The following is a 22,367-nucleotide window of genomic DNA, read 5'->3' on the forward strand; positions in this document are numbered from 1 at the left end:
CACAGTACTTGGTAATTCTGATGGCAGTCAGGACCTGAGGGAGCCTGCAGTTTTGTTGCACCAACACCTAGTGGTCGGAAGCATATTTTAGAAACCTAAATCTTTGGCTGCAGTCACCGTATTTTCATGGGACTTTTTTCACAGGAGTCCTGAATTGTTGCAGAGTCCAACGATACCAAACATGCCAGGTTTTGCCTTATGCTTAGTCCTGGAGTTATCAGAACACAATTAAGGAGGACATTAAATAAGTCAAGCATTATCTTTCCAGCTGTGTTTGCTGTCCACTGTAGGTCCTTGCGGTTTGCTGCGCTGCTGTGTGTGTGCCTTATGTGCACGTCTGCAGTCTGTTTACACCATTGCACCATACCACGACTCAATGGCCTTGTAGTTCAACTAAACACGGCCATTTCTGAATTGTATGTTACGGTATAAATCTGAAAAACTAATTCTCGTTAACAAATTATCTGAATGACTTAACATTAAGGACGTGACATATTTGTCCTATAGGTGCACCTGTGTGTAAGCATACTGTATGAACCGTTTCTGACCATCTCTTTCGTTTTTCTGCATGCGATGTGGTGTATCAACCTGGTCGACGACGTCTGACGTCTCTGACGTGCTTTAATGCTCGAAACCCGGTAAATGCTGCTTGCAGCTTTAATTATTATTATTTTTCCGCCATAAAACGCGTCGCCCAGCACAAACCGTAAGTCGTAGAAACTTGCCACTTGGTCAACTGGTTGTATATTAGCAGGCTACTCAGATACAGTGAATCAGCCAAATCGGCCCATAGGTGGCGCTATAGCAATGCCCGACGCGTTGGGGCTCATAACTCCTAAACCGGACATCCTACACTCAAGTGTTTGGTATCATTGTAATCCCTGGCTCCAAACTTAAAAAATGTATATCTCCGATTTCATTTCCGTCATGAAAAATTTTCCGCTATTTTCGATTTTGTCGAAAAAAATAAAAACGAACTAGTCCTAGGTTTTTCGCCCGATCGGAATCATTCCAGTGCTAAAATGTTCCTTGGAGTTTGAATATCAATAATTATCAAAAAAAAGTTGAACTTTCGACTCACGGTCAACATGCCACGCCCACACGTCTGAATTGTGGGCAGGCACTAGAACATTATTGGCTATAACTGGGGACAGGAATGAAGTATCAACACGACACTTGGTACTTGTGATGAGAGTCATGGCCTGAGGTTTCATGCATCGTTTCGTCACAGCGCCACCTAGTGGTCATACGAATCGAATAATGCTTATAACTTAGGCTGAGTTTAACGTATTTTCATGCGACGTTTTTCCGTGGACTCCTGAATTGTTGCCGAGTCCAACGATACCAAGCATGCCAGGTTTTGCTTTACGGTTGGTTCTGCACAGGAAAATAGCACTTAAAAAACATGCGCGAATAACTCCGCGAGGGTTCATCCGATCGACTCGAAACAACCATAGGAAGAATATTGTATTACCTTCTGAACAAAAAGTTTTATTGGCATTATGTTAAAATTTCCATCAGAAATGGCCGAAAATTGCAAAAAACGAAAAATTTACTCCAAATTTTGTGTTTTTTACACATAAATGGTTATAACTCCGCAACGAAATGATATTTTTTTTACCAGATTTGATACGCTGATGTCTGAGCAGAGTCTGAGGCAATACAAAAAAAATGGTATGCCTGCACCACTAGTTGGCCTCATAATTGAACAAAACCTTTGACGTTGAGCTAGCACAATGGTCATACAACAGTTTTTTTCACTAAACTTAAGTGTATAGCCATGATACTAGCTAGATGTAACACATTCATGACGTTGCATGCACACGTTTTTCATAGCGCCACCTAGTGGTTATTTGTTATTTTGACTTAAAAATACTGCAACCTTATATCTAAAATCATGAGTCATCGTGGATTATGCCTTTCATGGCTTTGAGTATAATCATTGGTGGATTGCAATTCACTCCCAACCAATCAGAATACCCTAGCAACCATTTAGCAAGAGCTGTTTCTTTGTATCAGAACATCGTAGAGATATGGGGTTCGGCTCGTTTGACTTTTTTACACTATTTTAACATTTTGTGACCCAAGTTTTGCCACTGTAAGCACCACAAACATTTCCTTCAGTGTTCTATTTGTCAATGCTTCGTGAGAAGAGAGGGAGACATTTCACTGAATGATAGCACCTTTTTTGCTGATGACTTTGAACAGGTGTGTGAGGTAGCTTATTTTTTATAATTCATTTTGTACAATTCAGCAAAACTACACAGGCATGCCCTTAAAGGTCTTAAGGTCCCAAATCGCTTGAACCCGACTCAATGGCCTTGTAATTCAACTAAACACGGCCATTTCTGAATTGTATTTTACGGTATAAATCTGAAAAACTAATTCTCGTTAACAAATTATCAGAATGACTTAACATTAAGGATGTGACATGTTTGTCCTATAGGTGCACCTGTGTGTAAGCTACATAGTCTGTCTGAACCGTTTCTGACCATCTCTTACGTTTTTCTGGATGCGATGTGGTGTATCAGCCTGGTCGACGACATCTGACATGTTGTATGTGCTTTAATGCTCGAAACCCGGTAAACGCTGCTTGCAGCTTTAATTATTATTATTTTTCCGCCATAAAACGCGTCGCCCAGCACAAACCGTAAGTCGTAGAAACTTGCCACTTGGTCAACTGGTTGTATATTAGCAGGCTACTCAGATACAGTGAATCAGCCAAATCGGCCCATAGGTGGCGCTATAGCAATGCCCGACGCGTTGGGGCTCATAACTCGTAAACCGGACATCCTACACTCAAGTGTTTGGTATCATTGTAATCCCTGGCTCCAAACTTAAAAAATGTATATCTCCGATTTCATTTCCGGTATGCAATTTTTTTTGCTAATTTGCATAATATGCATTTCAAGCCAAAATGAACTAGTCCTAGGTTTTTCGCCCGATCGGAATCGTTCCAACGCAGGAGAAATCTGTGGAGTGAGTAGGTAAATAATTATCGAACAGAATGTGTAATTTCGCTTCAGTGTCACTAAGGGGCGCCAAAATTCAATACCGGAAGTAGACTATCTCCAGGAAAATGGCTATAACTCGTGAACGGTTAGAGATATCTTAACGCGGTTTGGTACACATGTGTATCAGCTCACTCCCGGGTCACAGGAAAAAATACGCGGATTTTGGCCACTAGGTGGCGCTATAATAAGCTTGAGGTCGAAAATGGCTATCACTACACAACCGTAAGCCCGATACACTTCATATTTGGTATGGTGTGTCTTTGTGCAATGTACCATGAGGGTCTAGAAGGACATTGGCGTATCTGCAAAAACATGGCCGTCATCGGCCAATGAAGTGTGAGGGCTGATTTGACAGGGTTAACGAAGGTCGATCGGAACGACATTCACTGTGCTTGTTCGTGTACTGCTCCAGAAGGTCTGTAAGAATTATGGTGTCATTTCGCCACTAGGGGGCGTAATAACGTATTTCGGTGCCTGTATCACATGACGTTTGACATACACACACAAACATGACATCATATGATAGATCGGTTCATGACGAAAAACTTTGCCTCTTGAAGCGTTGCTGTCAATCAAACGGTTCGTTAGTTATTGGCGATAACGTTCAAACCTACTTTTGCGAACTAGTCCTAGGTTTTTCATCCGATCTGAACCTAACGAAAGCTGATTGATTCTGTGGAGTGGGAATATGAATAATTATCGAAAAAAAGTTGAAATTTGTATTCAAACACGCAAGGAGTGGCCAAAAACCGAACTGGGCGGAGCTTAAAACATTTAAACGGCCATAACTCTAGAGGCGTTTGAGATATCATCATGGGGCTTGAATCATATGTGTAGGCCATCGGTCTAAGGTCGTGATATAAAAAGCTCGCCGATTGGACACTAGATGGCGCTATAACGGGGAAAATAGCACTAAATACTGTGATTATGCAATGGTTGCAACTTTCACGCCTATAACTTTATCTGTGGTCAAGAGATTTTCATGGGAGTTAGTTTTTTAGCATCCTGAATTGTTTCCGAGTCCTACGATACCAAGCATGCCAGATTTCGCCTTACAGTTAGTTCTGCACAGGAAAATAGCGCTTAAAAAACACGCGCGAATAACTCCGCGAGAGTTATTCCGATCGACTCGAAACGACCATAGGAAGAACATTGCATTACCTTCTGAACAAAAAAGTCTATTGGCGTTATGTTAAAATTTCCATCAGAAATGGCCGAAAATTGCAAAAAACGAAAAATTACCTCAAAATTTGTCGTTTTTTACACATAAATGGTTATATGGAGAGATTTCACTGAATGAGAGACGTTTTTTGCTGATAACTAATGTATTTAAGGTTGTATTTTCACCAAACGTATGCATAATGACATGGTACGTGGTAATTCTGATGGCAGTCAGGACCTGAGGGAGCCTTCAGTTTCGGAAGCATATTTTACACGCCTACAACTTTGGCTGCAGTCACCGTATTTTCATGGGACTTTTTTCACAGGAGTCCTGAATTGTTGTAGAGTCCAACGATACCAAACATGCCCAGTTTTGCCTTATGCTTAGTCCTGGGGTTACTGTTCACTGTAGGTCCTTGCGGTCTGCTGCGCTGCTGTGTTTGTGTCTTATGTACACGTTTGCAGTCTGTTTGCACCATTGCAACATACCACGACTCAATGGCCTTGTAGTTCAACTAAACACGGCCATTTCTGAATTGTATGTTACATTATAAATCTGAAAAACTAATTCTAGTTAACAAATAATCCTCATAACGTCACATTAAGGACATCACATGTTTGTCTTGTAGGTGCACCTGTGTGTAAGCATACATAGTCTGTATGATCTTTTTTTGACCATCTCTTTCATTTTTCTGGAGCGAGGTGGTCTATCATTCATTTTGGCTGTGTTCGGGTGTAACTGCTCCGCCTGGTAAGCGACGTGTGAGGTTTTTGACGTTGCCTTAAAGCTCGAAACCCGGCAATTGCTGCTTGCAGCTATATTTATTATTATTTTTCCGCCATAAAACGCGTCGCCCAGCACAAACCGTAAGTCGTAGAAACTTGCCACTTGGTCAACTGGTTGTATATTAGCAGGCTACTCAGATACAGTGAATCAGCCAAATCGGCCCATAGGTGGCGCTATAGCAATGCCCGACGCGTTGGGGCTCATAACTCCTAAACCGGACATCCTACACTCAAGTGTTTGGTATCATTGTAATCCCTGGCTTCAAACTTAAAAAATGTATATCTCCGATTTCATTTCCGTCATGAAAAATTTTCCGCTATTTTCGATTTTGTCGAAAAAAATAAAAACGAACTAGTCCTAGGTTTTTCGCCCGATCGGAATCATTCCAGTGCTAAAATGTTCCTTGGAGTTTGAATATCAATAATTATCAAAAAAAAGTTGAACTTTCGACTCACGGTCAACATGCCACGCCCACACGTCTGAATTGTGGGCAGGCACTAGAACATTATTGGCTATAACTGGGGACAGGAATGAAGTATCAACACGACACTTGGTACTTGTGATGAGAGTCATGGCCTGAGGTTTCATGCATCGTTTCGTCACAGCGCCACCTAGTGGTCATACGAATCGAATAATGCTTATAACTTCGGCTGAGTTTAACGTATTTTCATGCGACGTTTTTCCTTGGAGTCCTGAATTGTTGCCGAGTCCAATGATACCAAGCATGCCAGGTTTTGCTTTACGGTTGGTTCTGCACTGGAAAATAGCGCTTAAAAAACATGCGCGAATAACTCCGCGAGGGTTCCTCCGATCGACTCGAAACGACCATAGGAAGAATATTGTATTACCTTCTGAACAAAAAGTTCTATTGGCATTATGTTAAAATTTCCATCAGAAATGGCCGAAAATTGCAAAAAACGAAAAATTTACTCCAAATTTTGTGTTTTTTACACATAAATGGTTATAACTCCGCAACGAAATGATATTTTTTTACCAGATTTGATACGCTGATGTCTGAGCAGAGTCTGAGGCAATACAAAAAAAATGGTATGCCTGCACCACTAGTTGGCCTCATAATTGAACAAAACCTTTGACGTTGAGCTAGCACAATGGTCATACAACAGTTTTTTTCACTAAACTTAAGTGTATAGCCATGATACTAGCTAGATGTAACACATTCATGACGTTGCATGCACAAGTTTTTCATAGCGCCACCTAGTGGTTATTTGTTATTTTGACTTAAAAATACTGCAACCTTATATCTAAAATCATGAGTCATCGTGGATTATGCCTTTCATGGCTTTGAGTATAATCATTGGTGGATTGCAATTCACTCCCTAGCAACCAATCAGAATACCCTAGCAACCATTTAGCAAGAGCTGTATCTTTGTATCAGAACATCGTAGAGATATGGGGTTCGGCTCGTTTGACTTTTTTACACTATTTTAACATTTTGTGACCCAAGTTTTGCCACTGTAAGCACCACAAACATTTCCTTCAGTGTTCTATTTGTCAATGCTTCGTGAGAAGAGAGGGAGACATTTCACTGAATGATAGCACCTTTTTTGCTGATAACTTTGAACAGGTGTGTGAGGTAGCTTATTTTTTATAATTTATTTTGTACAATTCAGCAAAACTACACAGGCATGCCCTTAAAGGTCTTAAGGTCCCAAATCGCTTGAACCCGACTCAATGGCCTTGTAATTCAACTAAACACGGCCATTTCTGAATTGTATTTTACGGTATAAATCTGAAAAACTAATTCTCGTTAACAAATTATCAGAATGACTTAACATTAAGGATGTGACATGTTTGTCCTATAGGTGCACCTGTGTGTAAGCTACATAGTCTGTCTGAACCGTTTCTGACCATCTCTTACGTTTTTCTGGATGCGATGTGGTGTAACAGCCTGGTCGACGACATCTGACATGTTGTATGTGCTTTAATGCTCGAAACCCGGTAAACGCTGCTTGCAGCTTTAATTAGGGGTTCAAGCCCGTAGGGCTGAAACCCTATTGTATTTGTATGGATTTTTATTATTATTAGGGGTTCAAGCCCGAAGGGCTGAAACCCTATTGTATTTGTATGGATTTTTAGGGGTTCAAGCCCGAAGGGCTGAAACCCTATTGTATTTGTATGGATTTTTATTAGGGTTTCGAGCACGAAGTGCTGAAAACCTATTGTATTTGTCTGTTTTATTATTATTATTATTATTATTATTATTATTATTATTATTTTTCCGCCATAAAACGCGTCGCCCAGCACAAACCGTAAGTCGTAGAAACTTGCCACTTGGTCAACTGGTTGTATATTAGCAGGCTACTCAGATACGGTGAATCAGCCAAATCGGCCCATAGGTGGCGCTATAGCAATGCCCGACGCGTTGGGGCTCATAACTCCTAAACCGGACATCCTACACTCAAGTGTTTGGTATCATCGTAATCCCTGGCTCCAAACTTAAAAAATGTATATCTCCGATTTCATTTCCTGTATGCAAATTTTTTCGCTAATTTGCATAATATGCATTTCAAGCCAAACTGAACTAGTCCTAGGTTTTTCGCCCGATCGGAATCATTCCAACGCAGGAGAAATCTGTGGAGTGAGTAGGTAAGTAATTATCGAACAGAATGTGTAATTTCGCTTCAGTGTCACTAAGGGGCGCCAAAATTCAATACCGGAAGTAGACTATCTCCAGGAAAATGGCTATAACTCGTGAACGGTTAGAGATATCTTAACGCGGTTTGGTACACATGTGTATCAGCTCACTCCGGGGTCACAGGAAAAAATACGCGGATTTTGGCCACTAGGTGGCGCTATAATAAGCTTGAGGGTCGAAAATGGCTATCACTACACAACCGTAAGCCCGATACACTTCATATTTGGTATGGTGTGTCTTTGTGCAATGTACCATGAGGGTCTAGAAGGACATTGGCGTATCTGCAAAAACATGGCCGTCATCGGCCAATGAAGTGTGAGGGCTGATTTGACAGGGTTAACGAAGGTCGATCGGAACGACACTCACTGTGCTTGTTCGTGTACTGCTCCAGAAGGTCTGTAAGAATTATGGTGTCATTTCGCAACTAGGGGGCGTAATACCGTATTTCGGTGCCTGTATCACGTGACGTTTGACATACACACACAAACATGACATCATATGATAGATCGGTTCATGACGAAAAACTTTGCCTCTTGAAGCGTTGCTGTCAATCAAACGGTTCGTTAGTTATTGGCGATAACGTTCAAACCTACTTTTGCGAACTAGTCCTAGGTTTTTCATCCGATCTGAACCTAACGAAAGCTGATTGATTCTGTGGAGTGGGAATATGAATAATTATCGAAAAAAAGTTGAAATTTGTATTCAAACACGCAAGGAGTGGCCAAAAACCGATCTGGGCGGAGCTTAAAACATTTAAACGGCCATAACTCGAGAGGCGTTTGAGATATCATCATGGGGCTTGAATCATATGTGTAGGCCATCGGTCTAAGGTCGTGATATAAAAAGCTCGCCGATTGGACACTAGATGGCGCTATAACGGGGAAAATAGCACTAAATACTGTGATTATGCAATGGTTGCAACTTTCACGCCTATAACTTTATCTGTGGTCAAGAGATTTTCATGGGAGTTATTTTTTTAGCATCCTGAATTGTTTCCGAGTCCTACGATACCAAGCATGCCAGGTTTCGCCTTACGGTTAGTTCTGCACAGCAAAAATAGCACTTACAAAACATGCGCGAATAACTCTGCGAGGATTATTCCGATCGACTTTAAACGACCATAGGAAGAACATTGCATTACCTTCTGAACAAAAAAGTCTATTGGCGTTATGTTAAAATTTCTATCAGAAATGGCAGAAAATTGCAAAAAACGAAAAATTACCTCAAAATTTTGTGTTTTTTACACATAAATGGTTATACCTCCGCAACGAAATGACATTTTTTCACCAGATTTGATACGCTGATGGCTGAGCAGAGTCTGAGGCAATACCCAAAAAATAATATGCCTGCACCACTCGTTGGCCTCATAATTGAACAAAACCTTTGACATTGAGCGAGCCGAATGGTCTTACAACTGTTTTTTTCACTAAACTAAAGTGTTCAGCCATGATACTAGCTAGATGTAACAAAGTCATGACCTGACGTTGCATGCACAATTTTGTCGTAGCGCCACCCTGTGGTTATTTGTTATTTTCACTTAAAAGTGAGTAGAGAGCAGAGAAATTTCACTGAATGAGAGCTGTTTTTTTGCTGATAGCTAATGTATTTAAGGTTGTATCTTCGCCAAACGTATGCGTAATGACACAGTACTTGGTAATTCTGATGGCAGTCAGGACCTGAGGGAGCCTGCAGTTTTGTTGCACCAACACCTAGTGGTCGGAAGCATATTTTAGAAACCTAAATCTTTGGCTGCAGTCACCGTATTTTCATCGGACTTTTTTCACAGGAGTCCTGAATTGTTGCAGAGTCCAACGATACCAAACATGCCAGGTTTTGGCTTATGCTTAGTCCTGGAGTTATCAGAACACAATTAAGGAGGACATTAAATAAGTCAAGCATTATCTTTCCAGCTGTGTTTGCTGTCCACTGTAGGTCCTTGCGGTTTGCTGCGCTGCTGTGTGTGTGCCTTATGTGCACGTCTGCAGTCTGTTTACACCATTGCACCATACCACGACTCAATGGCCTTGTAGTTCAACTAAACACGGCCATTTCTGAATTGTATGTTACGGTATAAATTTGAAAAACTAATTCTCGTTAACAAATTATCTGAATGACTTAACATTAAGGACGTGACATATTTGTCCTATATGTGCACCTGTGTGTAAGCATACATAGTCTGTATGAACCGTTTCTGACCATCTCTTTCGTTTTTCTGCATGCGATGTTGTGTATCAGCCTGGTCGACGACGTCTGACGTCTCTGACGTGCTTTAATGCTCGAAACCCGGTAAATGCTGCTTGCAGCTTTAATTATTATTATTTTTCCGCCATAAAACGCGTCGCCCAGCACAAACCGTAAGTCGTAGAAACTTGCCACTTAGTCAACTGGTTGTATATTAGCAGGCTACTCAGATACAGTGAATCAGCCAAATCGGCCCACAGGTGGCGCTATAGCAATGCCCGACGCGTTGGGGCTCATAACTCCTAAACCGGACATCCTACACTCAAGTGTTTGGTATCATTGTAATCCCTGGCTCCAAACTTAAAAAATGTATATCTCCGATTTCATTTCCGGTATGCAAATTTTTTCGCTAATTTGCATAATATGCATTTCAAGCCAAACTGAACTAGTCCTAGGTTTTTCGCCCGATCGGAATCGTTCCAATGCAGGAGAAATCTGTGGAGTGAGTAGGTAAATAATTATCGAACAGAATGTGTAATTTCGCTTCAGTGTCACTAAGGGGCGCCAAAATTCAATACCGGAAGTAGACTATCTCCAGGTAAATGGCTATAACTCGTGAACGGTTAGAGATATCTTAACGCGGTTTGGTACACATGTGTATCAGCTCACTCCGGGGTCACAGGAAAAAATACGCGGATTTTGGCCACTAGGTGGCGCTATAATAAGCTTGAGGGTCGAAAATGGCTATCACTACACAACCGTAAGCCCGATACACTTCATATTTGGTATGGTGTGTCTTTGTGCAATGTACCATGAGGGTCTAGAAGGACATTGGCGTATCTGCAAAAACATGGCCGTCATCGGCCAATGAAGTGTGAGGGCTGATTTGACAGGGTTAACGAAGGTCGATCGGAACGACACTCACTGTGCTTGTTCGTGTACTGCTCCAGAAGGTCTGTAAGAATTATGGTGTCATTTCGCCACTAGGGGGCGTAATACCGTATTTCGGTGCCTGTATCACGTGACGTTTGACATACATACACAAACATGACATCATATGATAGATCGGTTCATGACGAAAAACTTTGCCTCTTGAAGCGTTGCTGTCAATCAAACGGTTCGTTAGTTATTGGCGATAACGTTCAAACCTACTTTTGCGAACTAGTCCTAGGTTTTTCATCCGATCTGAACCTCACGAAAGCTGATTGATTCTGTGGAGTGGGAATATGAATAATTATCGAAAAAAAGTTGAAATTTGTATTCAAACACGCAAGGAGTGGCCAAAAACCGAACTGGGCGGAGCTTAAAACATTTAAACGGCCATAACTCGAGAGGCGTTTGAGATATCATCATGGGGCTTGAATAATATGTGTAGGCCATCGGTCTAAGGTCGTGATATAAAAAGCTCGCCGATTGGACACTAGATGGCGCTATAACGGGGAAAATAGCACTAAATACTGTGATTATGCAATGGTTGCAGCTTTCACGCCTATAACTTTATCTGTGGTCAAGAGATTTTCATGGGAGTTGCTTTTTTTAGCATCCTGAATTGTTTCCGAGTCCTACGATACCAAGCATGCCAGATTTCGCCTTACAGTTAGTTCTGCACAGGAAAAAAGTGCTTAAAAAACACGCGCGAATAACTCCGCGAGGGTTATTCCGATCGACTCGAAACGACCATAGGAAGAACATTGCATTACCTTCTGAACAAAAAAGTCTATTGGCGTTATGTTAAAATTTTCATCAGAAATAGCCGAAAATTACAAAAAACGAAAAATTACCCCAAAATTTGTCGTTTTTCCACATAAATGGTTATACCTCCGCAACGAAATGTCATTTTTTCACCAGATTTGATACACTGATGTCTGAGCAGAGTCTGAGGCAATACCCAAAAAATAATATGCCTGCACCACTAGTTGGCCTCATAATTGAACAAAACCTTTGACATTGAGCGAGCCCAATGGTCTTACAACAGTTTTTTGACTAAACTGAAGTGTTTAGCCATGATACTAGCTAGATGTAACAAAGTCATGACCTGACGTTGCATGCACAATTTTGTCGTAGCGCCACCCTGCGCTTATTTGTTATTTTCACTTAGAAGTGAGTAGAGAGCGGAGAGATTTCACTGAATGAGAGCCGTTTTCTTGCTGATAACTAATGTATTTAAGGTTGTATCTTCACCAAACGTATGCGTAATGACATGGTACTCGGTAATTCTGATGGCAGTCAGGACCTGGGGGAACCTGCAGTTTCGGACGCATATTTTACACGCCTACAACTTTGGCTGCAGTCACCATATTTTCATGGGACTTTTTTCACAGGAGTCCTGAATTGTTGCAGAGTCCAACAATACCAAACATGCCCGGTTTTGCCTTGTGCTTAGTCCTGGGGTTATCATAACACAATTCATGAGGACATTAAATAAGTCAAGCATTATCTTTCCAGCTGTGTTTGCTGTTCACTGTAGGTCCTTGCGGTCTGCTGCGCTGCTGTGTTTGTTTCTTATGTACACGTGTGCAGTCTGTTTGCACCATTGCACCATACCACGACTCAATGGCCTTGTAGTTCAACTAAACACGGCCATTTCTGAATTGTATGTTACGTTATAAATCTGAAAAACTAATTCTCCTTAACAAATTATCCTCATAACGTCACATTAAGGACATTACATGTTTGTCTTATAGGTGCACCTGTGTGTAAGCATACATAGTCTGTATGATCCTTTTTTGACCATCTCTTTCATTTTCTGGAGCGAGGTGGTCTAACATTCATTGTGGCTGTGTACGGGTTTAACTGCTCAGCCTGGTAAGCGAAGTGTGAGGTTTTTGACGTTGCCTTAAAGCTCGAAACCCGGCAATTGCTGCTTGCAGCTATATTTCTTTTTATTATTTTTCTTCTGCCGTAAAACGGATCGTGCAGACCAAACCGTAAGGCCTAGAGACTTGAGACTTGGCCAAATGGTAGGACCCAATTTGGGGAGAGGTTGATAGAGTTTCAACCCGATTGGCCTATAGGTGGCGCTATAGCGATAACAAACGCGTTGATGCTCATAACTCCCAGAATTCTTGTCCAAATGTCAAGTGTCTTATATCCCTGGATTCCTTGCGTCAAGACGAACAAAACGTATATCTCCGATTTCATTTCCGTCATGAAAATTTTTTCGCTATTTTCGATTTTGTCGAAAAAAATCAAAACGAACTAGTCCTAGGTTTTTTGTCCGATCGGAACCGTTCCAGTGCTATAATATTCCTTGGAGTGTGAATATGAAAAGTTATCAAAAAAAAGTTGAACTTTATACTCGTCGTCGTCAAGCCACGCCCAAACGCCCCCAATGGGCGGAGCCTCTTGGACTTCAATGGCTGTAACTTGGGATTGGAAAGAGGTATCGAAACCAAATTTGGTACACATATACAGCGGACTATTCTGGGGTCACGTGCAAAAAATTGCATCGCTTGACCACTAGTTGGCGCTATAACACTACTTCAACTTTGAAGAGCTGTAACTAGAGAAATATGGGACCGATCAACTTGAGATTTGGCACGGGTGCTCTTGGTCTAGGGTACTATCTGTGTGGGAAAGGAATTTTGCGTAGCTCAAAAAACATGGCCGCCATCGGCCAATCAAGAAAAAGCAGCTATTGGGCAGGGTTAACGGAGGCCGATCGAAACGAAACGTGGTGGACCTGTTTGTCTCTTGGCCATGAAGGTCTGTGCAGAGTAAGAAAAAATTCGGACTCCGGGAGGCGCTATCACGTTTTTTCAATGTTTAAGTGATTGTGTATTATGCAGTGTTTCAAATATCAACAAGATCTTTATATCATTTAATAGAGCTACATTTAATGAACAACTTTTCCTCAAGAAGCACTTGTCTCAGTCGAATCGTTTGTTAGATATTCATAATTTTCTCTTAAACCTACTTTTGCGAACTAGTCCTAGGTTTTTTGACCGATCTGAACCAATCCAGTGCTGGAATATTCCTTAGACACTGAATATCAATAATTATCAAAAAAAAGTTGAACTTTGCACTCGTCGTCGCAACACTACGGTCAAAAGTACGAAGAGGCGGGGCCACAAATACTTAAATTGCTATCATTTATGATAGGAATGAGATATCAACATGAAACTTGGTACACATATGTATAGACCCAAGCTGAGGTCACATGCAAAAAATTGCAGAGATTGTCCATTAGGTGGCGCTATAACTTAAGAACAAATAACCATAACTATAGCATATGTATATGACACATAAATATTTGTCTGACCTACTTGTTATTTTGCACATTACATCTACTTTCAGGTTCTTATAATGGTCTATGAGGATAATTATTTATCTTTGAAAACATGCCACTCAACAGCCAACCAGTATTAACCATGTACGAGTCAAGCCTAATGGTGTGTGATTACAACTAAACTCATGGGACTGTTGGTCTTATGTTTCCAAGTGTCTGTGAGGATTTTTAGTTCATCTTTCTGAAAATCTTTGCATCTAACACAATGTGTGCAAAGTAAACAGTTCTCTAGATCAGTGGTTCTCAACACACCTGCTTCACATAATCAGCACAATAGTAGAGATCTCTATTAACTAAACTGATTGTGTCAGATGAGAGAAACATACAAAATGTGCAGAGCAGTGGTTCTCCAGAAACGGAGTAGAGAACCACTGCTCTATATGTTTATGTTTATATGAAAAAACTATTTTGTGAACTAATACTTGGTTTTTCACTCAACACCACTAAAGCCAATGCAATACAATTTCCTGTAGTCTGTGAGCAAATATGAATGCCAAATTGTTATCACCAATTGTACGTCTTATTCCTTTAGTTGTTTAGCTTTGAATTACAAAAACAACTTTTCAAAACTACTAGAATTTTTTCAGTCAACAACAATAAAATCAGCGCAGTACATTTTTCTGTCCTCTGTGTGTAAAGGTATATCAAATACAAAATGTAATGAATTTGAATACCTGCTTTTGTAAGCATAGATTTCATGTGATGTCACACATTGGTGTAGGTGCCATTTGTACGACTGAATTGCAGCATGTGTGTTTAAAGGAACTCATAAAGATATGGATTAAAGTTTTTCATTATCTCCATTTATTTACATCAGTAGCATTAGGATTCTATTCTACCTTCCATGACATAAACGTGTCCTGACATGATGTATAATACAAAGTTGTTACATTTTTATATGTTATTTTTCAAATATTGCACCAAAAACTTCATGTGATAATGCAATTGGTTATTATTCACATAAATGACCTGCTAGAACCCAACTAAAAAGCAGCACTTTATGAAAGTAACACAGACAAATGCTCACCAGCAAATCTGCTGCAAATCTACTAAATAACATGACATTTGTTATTGACATAATTTGATATTGAAAACATATCTGGATCAGTTATTTATTGGCCCAGCCTAAAATCACATGAAAATAATTGCAGAGCTATACCACTATTTGACAATTTAACATGACAGAGCCTAAAAATGTTTCTATTAAAATATGTAACTTTGCTTTATTGTTTCCAAATCCATAAATTAGTATTCTCTTACAATAACACAATAAAAGGATTATATGAAAAATATATACTCTCTGTGTGAAACACAGACCCTCATTAATATACTTAAGAGCATGCTTATCAGGATTTGAGTTAAAAATGTGTCTACCTTTATTTACTTTTAAATATTCAATACTAATTTTATGTTAAATTAATTGTAAAAGGAAAACAATAATTTTAGCCAACAGATGGCAGAAGGTCATCTTCTGCCATCTGCTGGCTAAAATTATTATTTAGTATTTAAAATGTATACTCAATGAAATTGTGTTCACAGGTTTCATCAATGGATGCATGATTTAACTTTATGAAGTCAGTATTATTATGTTAAAATAACATTTCGTCAATCATTCTGACGGTATCCGTTTTAACAGTCATGTGACATTCGAACATAGGATAAACATTTAAATAGGTTGATGAACTCTTAAAGGACACCAAGCATATGGAGATTGGTCATTTATTTCAAAGTCTTATTTCCTAACCCTGCCATTTCTGCTTCTGTGTGTAAATGCATGTATGTGTTTTAGCTTATTCTTCATCATTGCTGTGTTATAGATTAGCCATATGAGACCTATATCTCTATATCAGAACATCGTAGAGAAATTGTGGTGGGCTGTTTTGTCTCATGTTAACAATTTTTGAAACATTTTGTGTGACAAATCTTGCAACAGCATGCACCACATAATTTTCTCTTCAGAAAATTTACCTAATTGGTAACATGTTAGTATTTCATATTCTAAGTATATTTGATAACAATGCAGCAAATCTAAACAGGCATGCCCTTAAAGGTCTTAAAGGTTCATATAATGAGATTTTTTAAAGATGTAAAATAAATTGTTTGTGTACCCAGAGTGTGTATGTGAAGTGTTATCTCAAAATACTCCACAGATCATTTATTATAGCATGTTAAAATTGACACTTTGTAGGCCTGAGCAAAATTGTGCAGTTTTTGGGTGTTTCCTTTAAAATGCAAATGAGTGGATGAAATGCAAACACTGATCACAATGATGGTGGTTTGTTGTAATTGAAATTCAATTGTGCTCTCGATTATTTTATTTTTTATCTTTTTCATGTTTTCTAGGTTGATATAAGCACTGGGGACCCAATTATAGCACTTACACTTGGAAAAAGTCAGATTTTCACGCTATGACCCCTTTAAGGTCCCAGATCGCTTGAACCCCGCTAATCGCTGCTTGCAGCTATATTTATTATTCTTTTTATTATTTTTCTTCTGCCGTAAAACGGATCGTGCAGCCCAAACCGTAAGGCCTAGAGACTTGAGACTTGGCCAAATGGTAGGTCTCATTCGTGCGCGAAGTTGACAGAGTGTCATCCCAATCGGCCAATGGGGGGCGCTACAGCGATGGCAAACGCGTTGATGCTCATAACTTCCACAATTCTTGTCCAAATGTCAAGTGTCTTATATCCCTGGATTCCTTGCGTCAAGACAAACAAAATGTATATCTCCGATTTCATTTCCGTCATTAAAAATTTTCCGCTATTTTCGATTTTGTCGAAAAAAATAAAAACGAACTAGTCCTAGGTTTTTCGCTCCATCGGAATCGTTTCGGTGCTAAAATGTTCCTTGGAGTTCGAATATCAATAATTATTGAAAAAAAGTTGAACTTTCGACTCACGGTCGACATGCCACGCCCAAACGTCTGAAGTGTGCGCAGCCACTAGGGATTTATTGGCTATAACTGCTGACAGGAATGAAGTATCAACACGACACTTGGTACTTGTGATGACAGTCATGGCCTGAGGTGGCATGCGTCGTTTCGTCACAGCGCCACCTAGTGGTCAGACGAATCATTTAAACGCTTATAACTTAGGCTGAGTTTAACGTATTTTCATGCAACTTTTTTCTTTGGAGTCCTGAATTGTTGCCGAGTCCAACGATACCAAGCATGCCAGGTTTTGCTTTACGGTTGGTTCTGCACAGGAAAATAGCGCTTAAAAAACAAGCGCGAATAACTCCGCATGGGTTATTCCGATCGACTCGAAACGACCATAGGAAGAACATTGTATTACCTTCTGAACAAAAAGTTCTATTGGCGTTATGTTAAAATTTCCATCAGAAATGGCCGAAAATTACAAAAAACGAAAAATTACCTCAAAATTTTGTGTTTTTACACATAAATGGTTATAACTCCGCAACGAAATGATATTTTTTCACCAGATTTGATACGCTGATGTCTGAGCACAAGCTGAGGCAATACAAAAAAAATGGTATGCCTGCACCACTAGTTGGCCTCATAATTTAACAAAACCTATGACATTGAGCAAACCCAATGGTCATACAACTGTTTTTTCAATAAACTAAAGTGTACAGCCATGATACTAGCTAGATGTAACACAGTCATGACCTGAGATTCCATGCACGAGTTTGTCATAGCGCCACCTAGTGGTAATTTGTTATTTTCACTTAAAAATACTGTAACCTTACCTTTAAAATCATGAGTCATCATGGATTATTCCTTTCATGGCTTTGAGTATAATCATTGGTGGATTGCAAGTCACTCCCTAGCAAGCAATGAGAATACCCTAGCAACCATTTAGCAAGAGCTGTATCTCTGTATCAGAACATCGTAGAGACATGGGGTTCAGTTCTTTTGACTCATTAACACTATTTTAACATTTTGTGACCCGAGTTTTGCCAATGCAAGCACCACAAACATTTCTTTCATTGTTCCATTTGTCAATGTTCCGTGAGAAGAGAGGGAGACATTTCACTGAATGATAGCACTTTTTTGCTGATACTTTGAACACGTGTGTCTGGTATCTTATTTTTCATCATTTATTTTGTACAATGCAGCAAATATACACAGCCATGCCCTTAAAGGTCTTAATGTCCCAAATCGCTTGAACCCCGGTAATCGCTGCTTGCAGCTATATTTCTAGTTATTATTTTTCTTCTGCCGTAGAACGGATCGTGCAGACCAAACCGTAAGGCCTAGAGACTTGAGACTTGGCCAAATGGTAGGACCCAATTTGGGGAGAGGTTGATAGAGTATCAACCCGATTGGCCTATAGGTGGCGCTATAGCGATAACAAACGCGTTGATGCTCATAACTCCCAGAATTCTTGTCCAAATGTCAAGTGTCTTATATCCCTGGATTCCTTGCGTCAAGACGAACAAAACGTATATCTCCGATTTCATTTCCGTCATGAAAATTTTTTCGCTATTTTCGATTTTGTCGAAAAAAATAAAAACGAACTAGTCCTAGGTTTTTTGTCCGATCGGAACCGTTCCAGTGCTGTAATATTCCTTGGAGTGTGAATATGAAAAGTTATCAAAAAAAAGTTGAACTTTATACTCGTCGTCGTCAAGCCACGCCCAAACGCCCCCAATGGGCGGAGCCTCTTGGACTTCAATGGCTGTAACTTGGGATTGGAAAGAGGTATCGAAACCAAATTTGGTACACATATACAGCGGACTATTCTGGGGTCACGTGCAAAAAATTGCATCGCTTGACCACTAGTTGGCGCTATAACACTACTTCAACTTTGAAGAGCTGTAACTAGAGAAATATGGGACCGATCAACTTGAGATTTGGCACGGGTGCTCTTGGTCTAGGGTACTATCTGTGTGGGAAAGGAATTTCGCGTAGCTCAAAAAACATGGCCGCCATCGGCCAATCAAGAAAAAGCAGCTATTGGGCAGGGTTAACGGAGGCCGATCGAAACGAAACGTGGTGGACCTGTTTGTCTCTTGGCCATGAAGGTCTGTGCAGAGTAAGAAAAAATTCGGCCTCCGGGAGGCGCTATCACGTTTTTTCAATGTTTAAGTGATTGTGTATTATGCAGTGTTTCAGATATCAACAAGATCTTTATATCATTTAATAGAGCTACATTTAATGAACAACTTTTCCTCAAGAAGCACTTGTCTCAGTCGAATCGTTTGTTAGATATTCATAATTTTCTCTTAAACCTACTTTTGCGAACTAGTCCTAGGTTTTTTGACCGATCTGAACCAATCCAGTGCTGGAATATTCCTTAGACACTGAATATCAATAATTATCAAAAAAAAGTTGAACTTTGCACTCGTCGTCGCAACACTACGGTCAAAAGTACGAAGAGGCGGGGCCACAAATACTTAAATTGCTATCATTTATGATAGGAATGAGATATCAACATGAAACTTGGTACACATATGTATAGACCCAAGCTGAGGTCACATGCAAAAAATTGCAGAGATTGTCCATTAGGTGGCGCTATAACTTAAGAACAAATAACCATAACTATAGCATATGTATATGACACATAAATATTTGTCTGACCTACTTGTTATTTTGCACATTACATCTACTTTCAGGTTCTTATAATGGTCTATGAGGATAATTATTTATCTTTGAAAACATGCCACTCAACAGCCAACCAGTATTAACCATGTACGAGTCAAGCCTAATGGTGTGTGATTACAACTAAACTCATGGGACTGTTGGTCTTATGTTTCCAAGTGTCTGTGAGGATTTTTAGTTCATCTTTCTGAAAATCTTTGCATCTAACACAGTGGCCCTCATTTATCATTCTTGCGTAGAAACGGGCGTATATGTTGGCGTAAGATTACGCTTACACTCCTCTCACCGCCTGATTTATGAAACTGTGCGTACCTCTGAAATTCAGGTGTAAGCAATATCTGCCCTTCATAAATGCGGCGGCTGAAAACGATCGTCATTAGAAATACAAGCCCATATAAATTCAAGTCTCCACCTCCCCCACGCCCTCATTTTACGACATTGACACATGGAAGACGGCAAAGACGAGAAACCAGGGAAGTGGAAAGAAACAAAATTGTTTTACTTGGGAGTTTAAATAGCGGGATTAAAGACACATTAACAATTGCATGACGTTTTGTAATATTTGTATTATTATTTTTATTATTAATGACGCTTAATTGATATTTAGAAGAATAATTATTTATTATTATTATTATTATTATTTAATGTTGCCTACATCTAAATTATATGTCTGCTTAATGGTTCGGTTAAGTTTTTTTTAAATAATATTTTAAAATGATGTAGTAACTTTTGTAGTGTGTTTTTCTGTATTTACATACAGTTGTTTGTTAGCTAAGATCCAGTTTGATACGGAGCTCTGGATATAATTCAAATTAACAATTTGTTTCCACGACATCCACATGTTTTACTAGGCTAATTCATAATTTGAAGTAATAATAATTGTAATAGTAATTACGAAATATTATAATAATTAATTCCAAGGAACAAACTGTTGAATATTTACTTTAAACTAAATAAGAAAAAGAAGTGTCCATAATGTAGCATAAAAGATAATTCGTGGCCATGATTTTGTCCGCATGTCATCATGATCGGATTTATGGCTCCATTCAACACAAGCATTTTACCTTACCTATTCATGTTTAGCTATTTATTTATCATCGAATAGTATGTAACTAGCTTACCTTTTGATGCATTATTACCATGTTTTCGTAGCACATCCTTGTGCTTTCTTGCAATGTGCCGCTTCAGATTCCAGGATGAATATTTGCTGACTTTTACAGTCTCTCCGCACTCCCTTTCAATGTTTTCTTCCTGTCCAATCTTAACTTTGATTTTTACTTTACATTTGTATAAGGCTTGAATTCCATAACTTATTGCTAGACGTTTTTACAGATTTTCGAACTAGCAAATTATTAAAGGGCGTTCTGGGTTCAACGAGCGGTGCTGAGCGAGCGGATCTTTAGAGAGGCGCTTTGATGGTAATATTACCGCACCGCTCAAGGCTCCGCTCCGCTCACATGCTTTGCCCTGAAACGTCAGGTAAAGCGCCCAGGCTCTCAACTGAAGGAATACATATGCCTACAAATCAAATGCTTTGGTAAAGTCTCACAAATTAAACATTGAAGTACATGTTGCATAATATAATTTTAGTTTTTACAGTGGGTCATAATATATCATATATTTTAGTTTGTCAGTGCGTTTTGTGGTGTTAGGAATTGTTTGCGCATTTCTGCACTAACTCAAAATGTGCGTACACCACCTCCTGAGCTGGCGTAGGATTTGAGCGTGCCGTACGCCAACGTCCATATTGATAAATCTCAAAGTCACCGTGGTTTTGGGTGTACGCCAGGTGTACGCTGGAAATTTGGTGTACGCACGTTTGATAAATGAGGGCCAATGTGTGCAAAGTAAACAGTTCTCTAGATCAGTGGTTCTCAACACACCTGCTTCACATAATCAGCACAATAGTAGAGATCTCTATTAACTAAACTGATTGTGTCAGATGAGAGAAACATACAAAATGTGCAGAGCAGTGGTTCTCCAGAAACGGAGTAGAGAACCACTGCTCTATATGTTTATGTTTATATGAAAAAACTATTTTGTGAACTAATACTTGGTTTTTCACTCAACACCACTAAAGCCAATGCAATACAATTTCCTGTAGTCTGTGAGCAAATATGAATGCCAAATTGTTATCACCAATTGTACGTCTTATTCCTTTAGTTGTTTAGCTTTGAATTACAAAAACAACTTTTCAAAACTACTAGGATTTTTTCAGTCAACAACAATAAAATCAGCGCAGTACATTTTTCTGTCCTCTGTGTGTAAAGGTATATCAAATACAAAATGTAATGAATTTGAATACCTGCTTTTGTAAGCATAGATTTCATGTGATGTCACACATTGGTGTAGGTGCCATTTGTACGACTGAATTGCAGCATGTGTGTTTAAAGGAACTCATAAAGATATGGATTAAAGTTTTTCATTATCTCCATTTATTTACATCAGTAGCATTAGGATTCTATTCTACCTTCCATGACATAAACGTGTCCTGACATGATGTATAATACAAAGTTGTTACATTTTTATATGTTATTTTTCAAATATTGCACCAAAAACTTCATGTGATAATGCAATTGGTTATTATTCACATAAATGACCTGCTAGAACCCAACTAAAAAGCAGCACTTTATGAAAGTAACACAGACAAATGCTCACCAGCAAATCTGCTGCAAATCTACTAAATAACATGACATTTGTTATTGACATAATTTGAT

This window comes from Paramisgurnus dabryanus, chromosome 7 (genome assembly GCF_030506205.2).
Source record: "Paramisgurnus dabryanus chromosome 7, PD_genome_1.1, whole genome shotgun sequence".
NCBI classification, from domain to species: Eukaryota; Metazoa; Chordata; class Actinopteri; order Cypriniformes; family Cobitidae; genus Paramisgurnus; species Paramisgurnus dabryanus.